Source organism: Mobula hypostoma, chromosome 8, assembly GCF_963921235.1.
Source record: "Mobula hypostoma chromosome 8, sMobHyp1.1, whole genome shotgun sequence".
Taxonomy (NCBI): Eukaryota; Metazoa; Chordata; class Chondrichthyes; order Myliobatiformes; family Myliobatidae; genus Mobula; species Mobula hypostoma.
The window spans coordinates 76026090-76036971 of NC_086104.1; positions in this window are offsets into that span (position 1 = coordinate 76026090).

A 10882-nucleotide genomic window follows, 5' to 3' on the forward strand; every position below is an offset into this window, starting at 1 on the left:
TGCCTCACTGGATATTCCACAGACATGTAGCTGGAATTTATGAACACTACATTCATTTTTCTTCATATTAATGAGTCCTATAAATCATCAGACAAATGAAATCTGACTTCTTATATTCCTCAGGGACCTCTTGAATTTTATACTTCCCAGACCAGCTTTTAGAGTGTTATATCTTTAAAACAAAAGAACCCTCGTCTCTTTCCAATCTTGAATAAAATCTAGGTTTGAATTCTGTCAAAAAATTCCTGAAGAATGGATATGAAGACTGCATTTTTCATACTGGAAGCAGCAAAATATTAAAAGGCTTTCAAGTGTAGGATTGGTGTAAAATGGGTGGTTGATAGTTGCCCTGAGTTCGATGGGCTGAAGAACCAGTTTGTCTTAATGACCATATGCTTCTAAAAGTTGTCTGTCGAACAAACGTGAACAATAGACAGCAAACGGACCTCTTACGTTTGAATTGAATGGCTTGAATTATTGATCCGAATTAAATATTTTAAATTGAAGTCCCAATTTAAGTATAATTGCCATAAATAATACACTCAATCCAAAATTCTTATCCTGAGGAGTCCGTCTCAGTAAATCTGGTTGTGTCTGTTTTCCAGCTTACAGGAAGAGCTAACAATAACCAATTTTAACCTCTTGTGCACTTTAACCAGCATAGTGTGATCTAATAAACAAAAATTATAATGGACTATATATTTTGGGGTGAAGGTTCATTCTTTTTCACAAAGTCAATGAAGTTAATTTCATGGCATAGGGTATAATATCCAAGTCAAAGTCAAAGTAAAAGTTATTAGCAAAGTCTGTCTCTGTTACCTTTACATTCATTTTCTTGCAGGCATAAGCAGGACATTAAAGTACAATAGAATTTATGAAAATTATACATTAACAATCAATGTACAAATAAAGACAAATTATGCAAATAAGAAATAAATAATGCAGAGAACTTGATTTGTCGAATCTTTGAAATTGAATGTAGGTTGTGGAATGAGTTCGGAGTTGCAGTGATTGAAGCCAGTTTGGGAACCTGATGATCGCAGGCTAATAACTGTAGGGTCCATTTTTCCTTGTGTTGTGTACATGGCAAAATGAACAAGTTTCAACTGTGTTATTTTGTGTACATTCTTGAATATATTTTCATTTGAACTCACTCAGATAAATGGGTTAAACATTTACACAAGATCATCAAAGATCATATTTTGTGCTTACATTTGCAGTTATTTTAAAACTGCACTAAGAAGGAATCAACAATGTCTAACAAAAAATGGTGGCATGTTTGGTGAGCCGAGGTATTGATTATCCTGAGATTCTTTTGACTTGGATGGAACTTGAAGTTGGAACTCAATCCTTTAAATGGATCAACAGTTAGAAGTAGGTTGAACTGTATTTTCATTCTCTCTCCTCTAGAGGCACACGTGCTTTAATTATGGCACTGTTATAGGCAATAATAAACCAGAGAGAGATATTATACTATTGACTTCACACGTATTTTAAACATGTCCAGTTGCAGCAGAGAGATGGTCAACAAAGCCATGAATATCTAATCAGAAAGTCAAAATCATATAAATGGAATTCTGAAATAAAAATTGAAAATGCTCAGATAGTCAGAAACCTGGCCAGAACTGTGAAGGAAGAAACAGTGTTTATGCCTCAGGTCAATGACCTTGTATTAGAACTGTGAAATAAGTACAGACATTTCAGAAAACTGATAACAGGAGTGTTGGATGGGGCAGTTTGAGACAGGTGGTCACATGATCTTACCTCCAGGAATATCTTTAACCAGTGTTGGCAAGCATTCAAAGTTCACAGTAAAATTTCTTACCAGAGTATTTCCATGTCACCACATACAACCGTGTGTTTATTTTTCTGTGGGCACACTTAGCAAATCTATAGAACAGTAACTGTAAACTGGATCAATTGACAACAAACTGTGCAAAGGCAAATATAAACACATAGGAATAAATAACGAGCATGAAATAACGAGATAAGAATCCTTAAAGTGAGACCATCAGTTGTGGTAACACCGGAAGTAGAATGAGGGTAGTTGTCCCTTTTTGTTCAAGAGCCTGATGGTTGAGGGATAGGAACTGTTCTTGAACCTGGTGGTGTGAGTCCTGAGGCACCTGTACCTTCTACCTGATGGCAGCAGCGAGGAAAGGACATGGCCTATGTGGTGATGATCTTTGATGATAGATGTTGATTTTCTGTGGCAATGTTTCTATGGATGGTAGATATGCTCAGTGGTTGGGGAGTGAGGTGGGGCGGGGCGGGGTTTTCCCATGATGCACTGGGCTGAATCCACTACCTTTTGTCGGATTTTCTGCTCAAAGGCATTGATTGGTGTTCCCATACCAGGCTGTAATGCAGCCAGTCAACACACTTTCCACCACACCTCTACAGATGTTTGCCAAGGTTTTTGATGACGTGCAAAACCTCTGCAGACTCCTGAAGAAGTAGAAACGCTGTTGTGCTTTCTTTGCAATTACACTTATATGATGGGTCCAGGACAGGTCCTCCAAGGAATTTAAAGTTACTGACCCTCTCCTCTTCTGATCCTCTGATGATTACTGGCTCATGGACCGCTGGTTTCCCTCTCGTGAGCGTACACTTGTACCTTAAAAAACCCATACTGGATTCATGTGGGGCCATGGTCTGGAGTTAAAATAGTTTGGGATTCATGTTTTTCAATCTTGGAGCCAAAGGCAGGTAATTCACAATGTGAAAATCGTATACTTTGTCAGATTTAAATTAGAGATACAGATTGATAGTGTGACGAAAGAGGGTTACAAAAAGTACACATAGACTAAGATGTTAACTGTCCTGTGCTGGCACCAGTGGGATCAGCAGTTGATCTGCCACCTGTCTTCAGGAGAAAGAGAGATAAGGAAGACAATGGAGCAGCATTTGGAAATGTTAATGAAGAGACGGGAGAGTTTAACGGAAGGAGACACGGTCTGAGAACTGTCAAGATTGGCCCCTCTTTGAACCCTGAACTGTTTGAAGTGTGATGGACAGGCGATACCTCAGCAAGGGGATAAAAAGGGACAGGTTCGCTAAGGCAGGACACACACGACACCACGAGGTAACGAGACCCTGGAAGCGGTGCGCCTCCCACAAGTCGGTGGGAAGTTTTGGAGGGCTGGTCGCGGGACCAAGCCAGAGACGCACAGGGTGGAAAGGTACGATCGGCGGGAACCTGGTGTGTGTCCGCCCTTGCCTGGGTGCCGGGTTCACCGCTGAGGAACGATCGTATCTGAAACGGAGGGGTCACAGTCGGTGACCTCAGAAAACATTACAAAGGGCTCGTCCGAAAGCTGACTGCGAAGAATATCAAAGGTCTGTGTGGAAGCCGTTTTGAATATTCATTCGCTTTTGCTCTCTCTCTCCTTCCCCCCACCTGTCCACCGCCACGGCAGTGATTACTGTGAACTGAACTGAACTCCATTGAACTGAACTTTGCGTCACTTTGAAACTGGTCATTTACCCCTAGACGATGATAGAGCTTGATTGATCCTGTTATCCTAATTCTGTGTACATGTGTGTTTATCATTGCTGAACTGTTGCATTTATTATCCTTTTGATTAGAGTACTGTGTTGCTTATTTCTTTAATAAAAGTTTCTTAGTTCCAGTAATCCAGACTCCAACTGAGTGATCCATTTCTGCTGGTTTGGCAACCCAGTTATGGGGTACGTAACAATAGATACAACATTGAAACATGCCTGTCAGCCCATTGACCATCGACTATCCCTTTACACAAGTGCTATATTAGTCCCATTTTTGAAAAAAATTCCTATGTTCTTCTTCACTCCACCCCAGATTCTACCATATTCCCACTGGTAAGGGGGCAATTTACAGTGACCAATGAACCTACCAACCAGCATGTTCATGGTATGCTGGAGGAAATCCACACAGTCATCAAAGGTCGGTCTGACAAACCCTGAGCAGCCAGGACCCAAGGTCTGCGTCTCTGACATTGTGATGTAGTGGCTGTAAAGCTGCAGGTTTTTGGAGTAATTGAATTAATTTATGATCCAATGCAATAAAATGGTAAGAGCCACAATGCATTGTTGGTTCAATTCAGGGTGATTTTCACAGTTATTAAAAATAAGTCTTAAGGAAAACACATAAACTTTTGGTTGCTATATTAAATTGCACTGTATTTATAATGACAATAAATATGAATTCAAAACTGTCTAACATAATCCAAGCTTACAGGCAGTCCCCAGTTTATGAACAGATTCCCCTCCTGAGAACTGATTGTAACTTCAATTGTTCATGAGTCAGAATTGAACAGAAGCAGATGTGATGGGAGAGTGAGCAGGCACATGAAGATTGTCCTCCTGGCAGCCTCACTGACTCCGACAGTGAGCAAGTGAGCCTGCTTAGTGATCCCAGTGCTGCTTGGATCCACCCCGACCCCAATTATCTGGGGTGGGCATGTGGAGGTGGGAAGAATAGGCCTACGGAAGTACCCCATTCCCACCTGGCAAAAGATTCCTGCAGTGCCACAGCAGCCTGCAGGTCCATCCTGCTGCTTGTGTGTAGGTATAGGGTGCCCATAACCTGGCAAGGGTCTATATATTATTTTGGGCTTTCCTTTACCTGTCCTTCATTGATTTATCCAGTCATGTCACTGATCAGAGTACTCTTCTTCAGTCTTTGCAGAAGATCAACATTTTGAAGGGAGCATTCTTAAAACAAAATGAATGGTTGACAGTATAACATATATTACAAACAATGTGTTTGATCCATGTAAAATGAAGAAGCATATATAAGCATGTTCTCAGGGTTTTTTTTCAACTATTATTAATCAAAATTGAACAATTCAAGTTTTACCTGTGGTTGAGTGATCGTCACAAACTTGACCACTAGAGCCCCCTGCTGGATATTCTATGAAGTGCTGAATACAAAAGTTTGAAACCAGAATAGACAAGAAAACCAAACAAAAATTGTTGGGGGGGGGAACGGAATTGATTTATGATGAGGCATAGACTTGCGGTGAATAGTTTGTAAGGAAATGAGGAAATGTAGAAGCAGTTTTAAGGAGACTCTTGCCATTACTGCTGTCATCCTCACTTTCATCTCAGTAAGTAAATTCATGAGCTCTGTGACAAAGACACTTCTGCACTGTATGTAAATACAACCTGGTAGAGGCCTGAACCACAAAAGGAACACGTGTTTTGTTATGTTACATGTGGTAAAGTTGTAAAATATATTACAGTAAGGATCTGCCACAGAGAAGGAACAGAATAATGAGGAAGAATGAAAGCTTTCCTTTCAGGACACCATAAAATACTTTACAGCCGTTGACATAAAACCCGGGACCTCAATCCTATTTATGAGCCAATGCAGGCAAAATTCCAGACCACAATGCACGAAGTTTGCCATGCAACCAATCAGCAATGAGATTTCCCTTATCACGAATGAGTTCCTGAAATGACGACCAATCAGTTGATTGCCAAGTAAAGAAAGGCCAAACATTCGAAGGACATACCACAGTTAGCAGCGCACTGACCATGTCTCTTCGCATGGTGATGAAATGTTTGCAAGTAAATCGCAAAGGGGAGAAAACAACTCGACCCAGCCATCAAGCAGCCAAGCTACAGGTTTGATGAATTATTTCCAATTGGAAGCGCATCAACCAGTTTCTACAGAGAAGCTGACATTGGCCAGATAATCTGTTTTTTGTCTGATAAGCATTTTTATTGATTTATTCACTGCCAAGACATACTTCCCTCTCTTGGGAGAACAACTTGGTTTCTTATAACACTTTAAGTTTCTCAGTTGCTAGAGTTTGAAATCCCCCTCTGCTTACGTTGAATTTGAACCCATGACCTCAAAAAATAGCTTAGGCCTCATTTAATTCCAGTAACTTAGCCATTATACCACAGCACTCACAACACTATGTGCTTAGATAGCACTAATGATAGCATAAAACTCCCTTGAGTCCTTCACAGGAATATTTTTGGATTATGGAGATAGAAAACGTATTCCCAAACGGCTGGTAGTTACAGGGGCAGTGCTTAAAGGAGGTTTAGTACAAATTTAGATGTGGGCAGATATGACATTGTGTAATAGAACAGTTGCATGCTTTGGTTACCAATGCCTGGAGCCAGGCCAAGGTGAAAGGAGAATAGATGAAAGGTATGAAATCATTGAGTTTGGGAAATGCCTCTGATTTTCTGTGATGGCAAGTTCACGTAACAGTGAGTGGTGTAATTATTTCAGTGTTGGCTATTTCTGTAGATTCATCATTTGATTAGTTTCAATTGAATGGGGTGGTGATAAAATTAAATATTGTGGTATCTGTAGCTTGTAAATAGTAAGAAGGCTGCAGGTATCAGCCTCAAACAGAGACCTGAACAAAATGAGTGAGGCCAATATGGTTTTTCGCATTGGTGGATGTCCTGAGGCACTGTCCTAAGTGCTGACTTTTGGATATTAATTTTAGGTGTCACAAACATTTTCAGGTTGAAGTCAGATTCTTGTTTTCAAATAGATTTGAGCATAGTGGTGTGTTTGGGGATTATACATTGCGTAAAGTAAAAAATTTCTCTCTCAATCATTATCACCAAAACCGCCCCCACAGATTGTCCTAAGGCTGGCTGTGAAAGGAGAAGGGAGGGCATTAGGCTAGGAAGGCCGTCTCATAAAAATCCAGAGCCACAGAAATGCTAACAGGAGCTCCAAAGACCTCATCCCTGGGAGAAGAAGGATCTTTGCCTAGAAGATGCATGAAGTTTGTGGTGAAAGCTGCAAGACCGTGAAAGCCACAAAGCCAATTAATCTTCTATCGACCAGGACCACCACGATTAGAGCATGAAATGTAAAGACTATGTATGAAAGTTGAAAGACAAAACAAGTGGTGGTCAAAGTGAAGAATAACAATCTTAGCCTGTTCGGCATCAGTGAGACAAATGGACTCAGTCTGGGCAGAGGTGGCTGATGACAGAGAAACTACAGCTTTATTCAGGGCGTGAGGAAGATGATGTTTCGCACACACAAGGAGTGGCATTCATGCCATCAAAAGTAGCACAGAAGTCATTGACAGGATGGGAAACCCATGGTTCCTGCATCATCTTGGCACCCTTTAGAACAAAAGAGAAGATGAACGTCATATATCATTATGCATCAACTAATGACAGTGATGAAGAAACCAAGGACGCTTTCTACAACAGACTCCAGAATATCCTAGAAGCGTATTCTGAGAGAGATACTAACATTCTCAAGGGAGACTTCAATGCAAAGATAGAATCGGATAACACTGGCTGCAAAGCTGTAATGGAAACACACGGACTAGGTACGATGAACGAGAGTGGAGAGTCACAAACACGAGGAAATCTGCAGATGCTGGAATTTCAAGCAACACGCATAAAAAATGCTGGTGAATGCAGCAAGCCAGGCAGCATCTATAGGAAGAGGTACAGTTGACATTTTGGGTCCTGACGAAGGGTCCTGGCCCGAAACGTCGACTGTACCTCTTCCTATAGATGCTGCTTGGCCTGCTGCGTTCACCAGCATTTTTTAGAGAATGGAGAGTGCTTTCCTGACAAGTGCACATGGAATAACATGGTCATCGGAGGCAGCATCTGCCCCCACAAAAGAAATGACAAGAGTACCTGGGTGTCTCATTACCACATAAAAAAGAACCAGCTGGACCTCATCTGTATATTCAAGAAATTCAGATCACTTCAAGATGTCAGAGTAAGGAGAGGAACAGGAGTCCCATCTGATCACCATCTCTTTGTTGCGAAGCTGAAACTCAAAATGAAGAATTGGATGGAATGGGCATCAATGAGGCAAAGATACAACGTCAACCTTTTGACGTTGCAGACCCAAGAAACATTCAAATTGGTCCTCAGCAACAATTTCCAAATGGTACAAGAACTGCACAAGGAAGAAAAACTACACAATGAATGGAAGGATAAGGAGATGCTAGTCTTGAAGTTACGAGGTACTAGGTGCCAAAAGGAACCAGCAGAAAGAATGGATCGCAGCTAAAATGTTACACAAGATTGAGGTGAAGAGGCAGAAGAAAGCAGTCATGAATAACAGCAGGACTAGAGTGGGAAAAACAAAAGCACAGGAAGTGCATGCTGGGGCTCACAGGGCAGTTAGGAGCATTAACGCCGACAAGTGCAGTTATGTAGATGGCCTGGCAGAAGAAGCGAAACAAGCAGCGGTGTGTGGCAACATGACAGGCCTGTACAACGCCACCAAGAAACTGTCTGACAAGTACAGGAAGGCTGAGAGGCCAGTCAAGAACAAAGATGGAAAGGCCATGGTGGGAACAGAGAAGCAGCTGAACCGGTGGCTGAAGATCTGAATATCTGATGAACAGCACCTATAAGCCTTCCTGACATCCTTCCAGCTAATACAAGTACTGACATGACCATAAACTACGACAAGCCTACCAGAGAGGAGATGAGGAAAGGAATCAAGGTGCTAAAGAATGGTAAAGTAGCTGGTCCGGATGACATTCATGAAGAAGTTCGAAAGGAAGACCTGGACACTACAGTAGAGATGCTGTACCCTCTCCTTCAGAAGAAGAGTAAGTACCAATAGACTTGAAAGAGGACAAAGAAGGGAGACCTTTGCAACTGCTCCAACTACAAAGACATCACACTCTTGTCAGTCCCAGGAGAAGTATTCTACAGGATAATACGAGAGACGGAGACGGATGCTGTAGGTGCTAAGCTGAAAACAGATCATGCACTGACCAAATAGCCACACTATGCATCATAGTCAAGCAGTCACGAGTGAAATTCGTCTCAGTACATCAGTATGAAAAAGTCTTTGGCAGTGTAGACAGGGAGTCCCTGTGGAGGATCCTGCAGCACTGTGGAGTTCCAAGTAAGATGGTCAGACTGTCACGAATCATCAGAGGGAAATGCCCTGCGGAGTCAACCGTGGCAGGCAGCTCGCCAGGTGAAGACAAGGGTGCCTAATGTCCCCTATCCTGTTCCTGCTGGTCAGAGGCTGGATCATAAAGACAGCACAGAAAAGGAGTAGAATCCAGTGGACCCTTTAATAGAACATAGAACAGTACAGCACAGTACAGGCCCTTTGGCCCACAATGTTGTGCCGACCCTCAAACCCTGCCTCCCATGTAACCCCCCACCTTAAATTCCTCCATATACCTGTCTAGTAGTCTCTTAAACTTCACTAGTGTATCTGCCTCCACCACTGACTCAGGCAGTGCATTCCACGCACCAACCACTCTCTGAGTAAAAAACCTTCCTCTAATATCCCCCTTGAACTTCCCACCCCTTACCTTAAAGCCATGTCCTCTTGTATTGAGCAGTGGTGCCCTGGGGAAGAGGCGCTGGCTATCCACTCTATCTATTCCTCTTATTATCTTGTACACCTCTATCATGTCTCCTCTCATCCTCCTTCTCTCCAGAGAGTAAAGCTCTAGCTCCCTTAATCTCTGATCATAATGCATACTCTCTAAACCAGGCAGCATTCTGGTAAATCTCCTCTGTACCCTTTCCAATGCTTCCACATCCTTCCTATAGTGAGGTGACCAGAACTGGACACAGTACTCCAAGTGTGGCCTAACCAGAGTTTTATAGAGCTGCATCATTACATCGCGACTCTTAAACTCTATCCCTCGACTTATGAAAGCTAACACCCCATAAGCTTTCTTAACTACCCTATCCACCTGTGAGGCAACTTTCAGGGATTTGTGGACATGTACCCCCAGATCCCTCTGCTCCTCCACACTACCAAGTATCCTGCCATTTACTTTGTACTCTGCCTTGGAGTTTGTCCTTCCAAAGTGTACGTCCTCACACTTCTCTGGGTTGAACTCCATCTGCCACTTCTCAGCCCACTTCTGCATCCTATCAATGTCTCTCTGCAATCTTTAACAATCCTCTACACTATCTGCAACACCACCAACCTTTGTGTCATCTGCAAACTTGCCAACCCACCCTTCTACCCCAACATCCAAGTCGTTAATAAAAATCATGAAAAGTAGAGGTCCCAGAACAGATCCTTGTGGGACACCACTAGTCACAATCCTCCAATCTGAATGTATTGCCTCCACCATGACCCTCTGCCTTCTGCAGGCAAACCAATTCTGAATCCACCTGGCCAAACTTCCCTGGATCCCATGCCTTCTGACTTTCTGAATAAGCCTACCATGTGGAACCTTGTCAAATGCCTTACTAAAATCCATATAGATCACATCCACTACACTACCCTCATCTATATGCCTGGTCACCTCCTCAAAGAACTCTATCAGGCTTGTTAGACACGATCTGCCCTTCACAAAGCCATGCTGACTGTCCCTGATCAGACCATGATTCTCTAAATGTCCAGAGATCCTATCTCTAAGAATCTTTTCCAACAGCTTTCCCGCCACAGATGTAAGGCTCACTGGTCTATAATTACCCGGACTATCCCTACTACCTTTTTTGAACAAGGGGACAACATTCGCCTCCCTCCAATCCTCCGGTACCATTCCCATGGACAACGAGGACATAAAGATCCTAGCCAGAGGCTCAGCAATCTCTTCCCACGCCTCGTGGAGCAGCCTGGGGAATATTCCGCCAGGCCCTGGGGACTTATCCGTCCTAATGTATTTTAACAACTCCAACACCTCCTCTCCCTTAATATCAACATGCTCCAGAACATCAACCTCACTCATATTGTCCTCACCATCATCAAGTTCCCTCTCATTGGTGAATATTGAAGAGAAGTATTCATTGAGGACCTCGCTCACTTCCACAGCCTTCAGGCACATCTTCCCACCTTTATCTCTACACGGTCCTACCTTCACTCCTGTCATCCTTTTTTTCTTCACATAATTGAAGAATGCCTTGGGGTTTTCATTTACCCTACTCGCCAAGGCCTTCTCATGCCCCCTTCTTG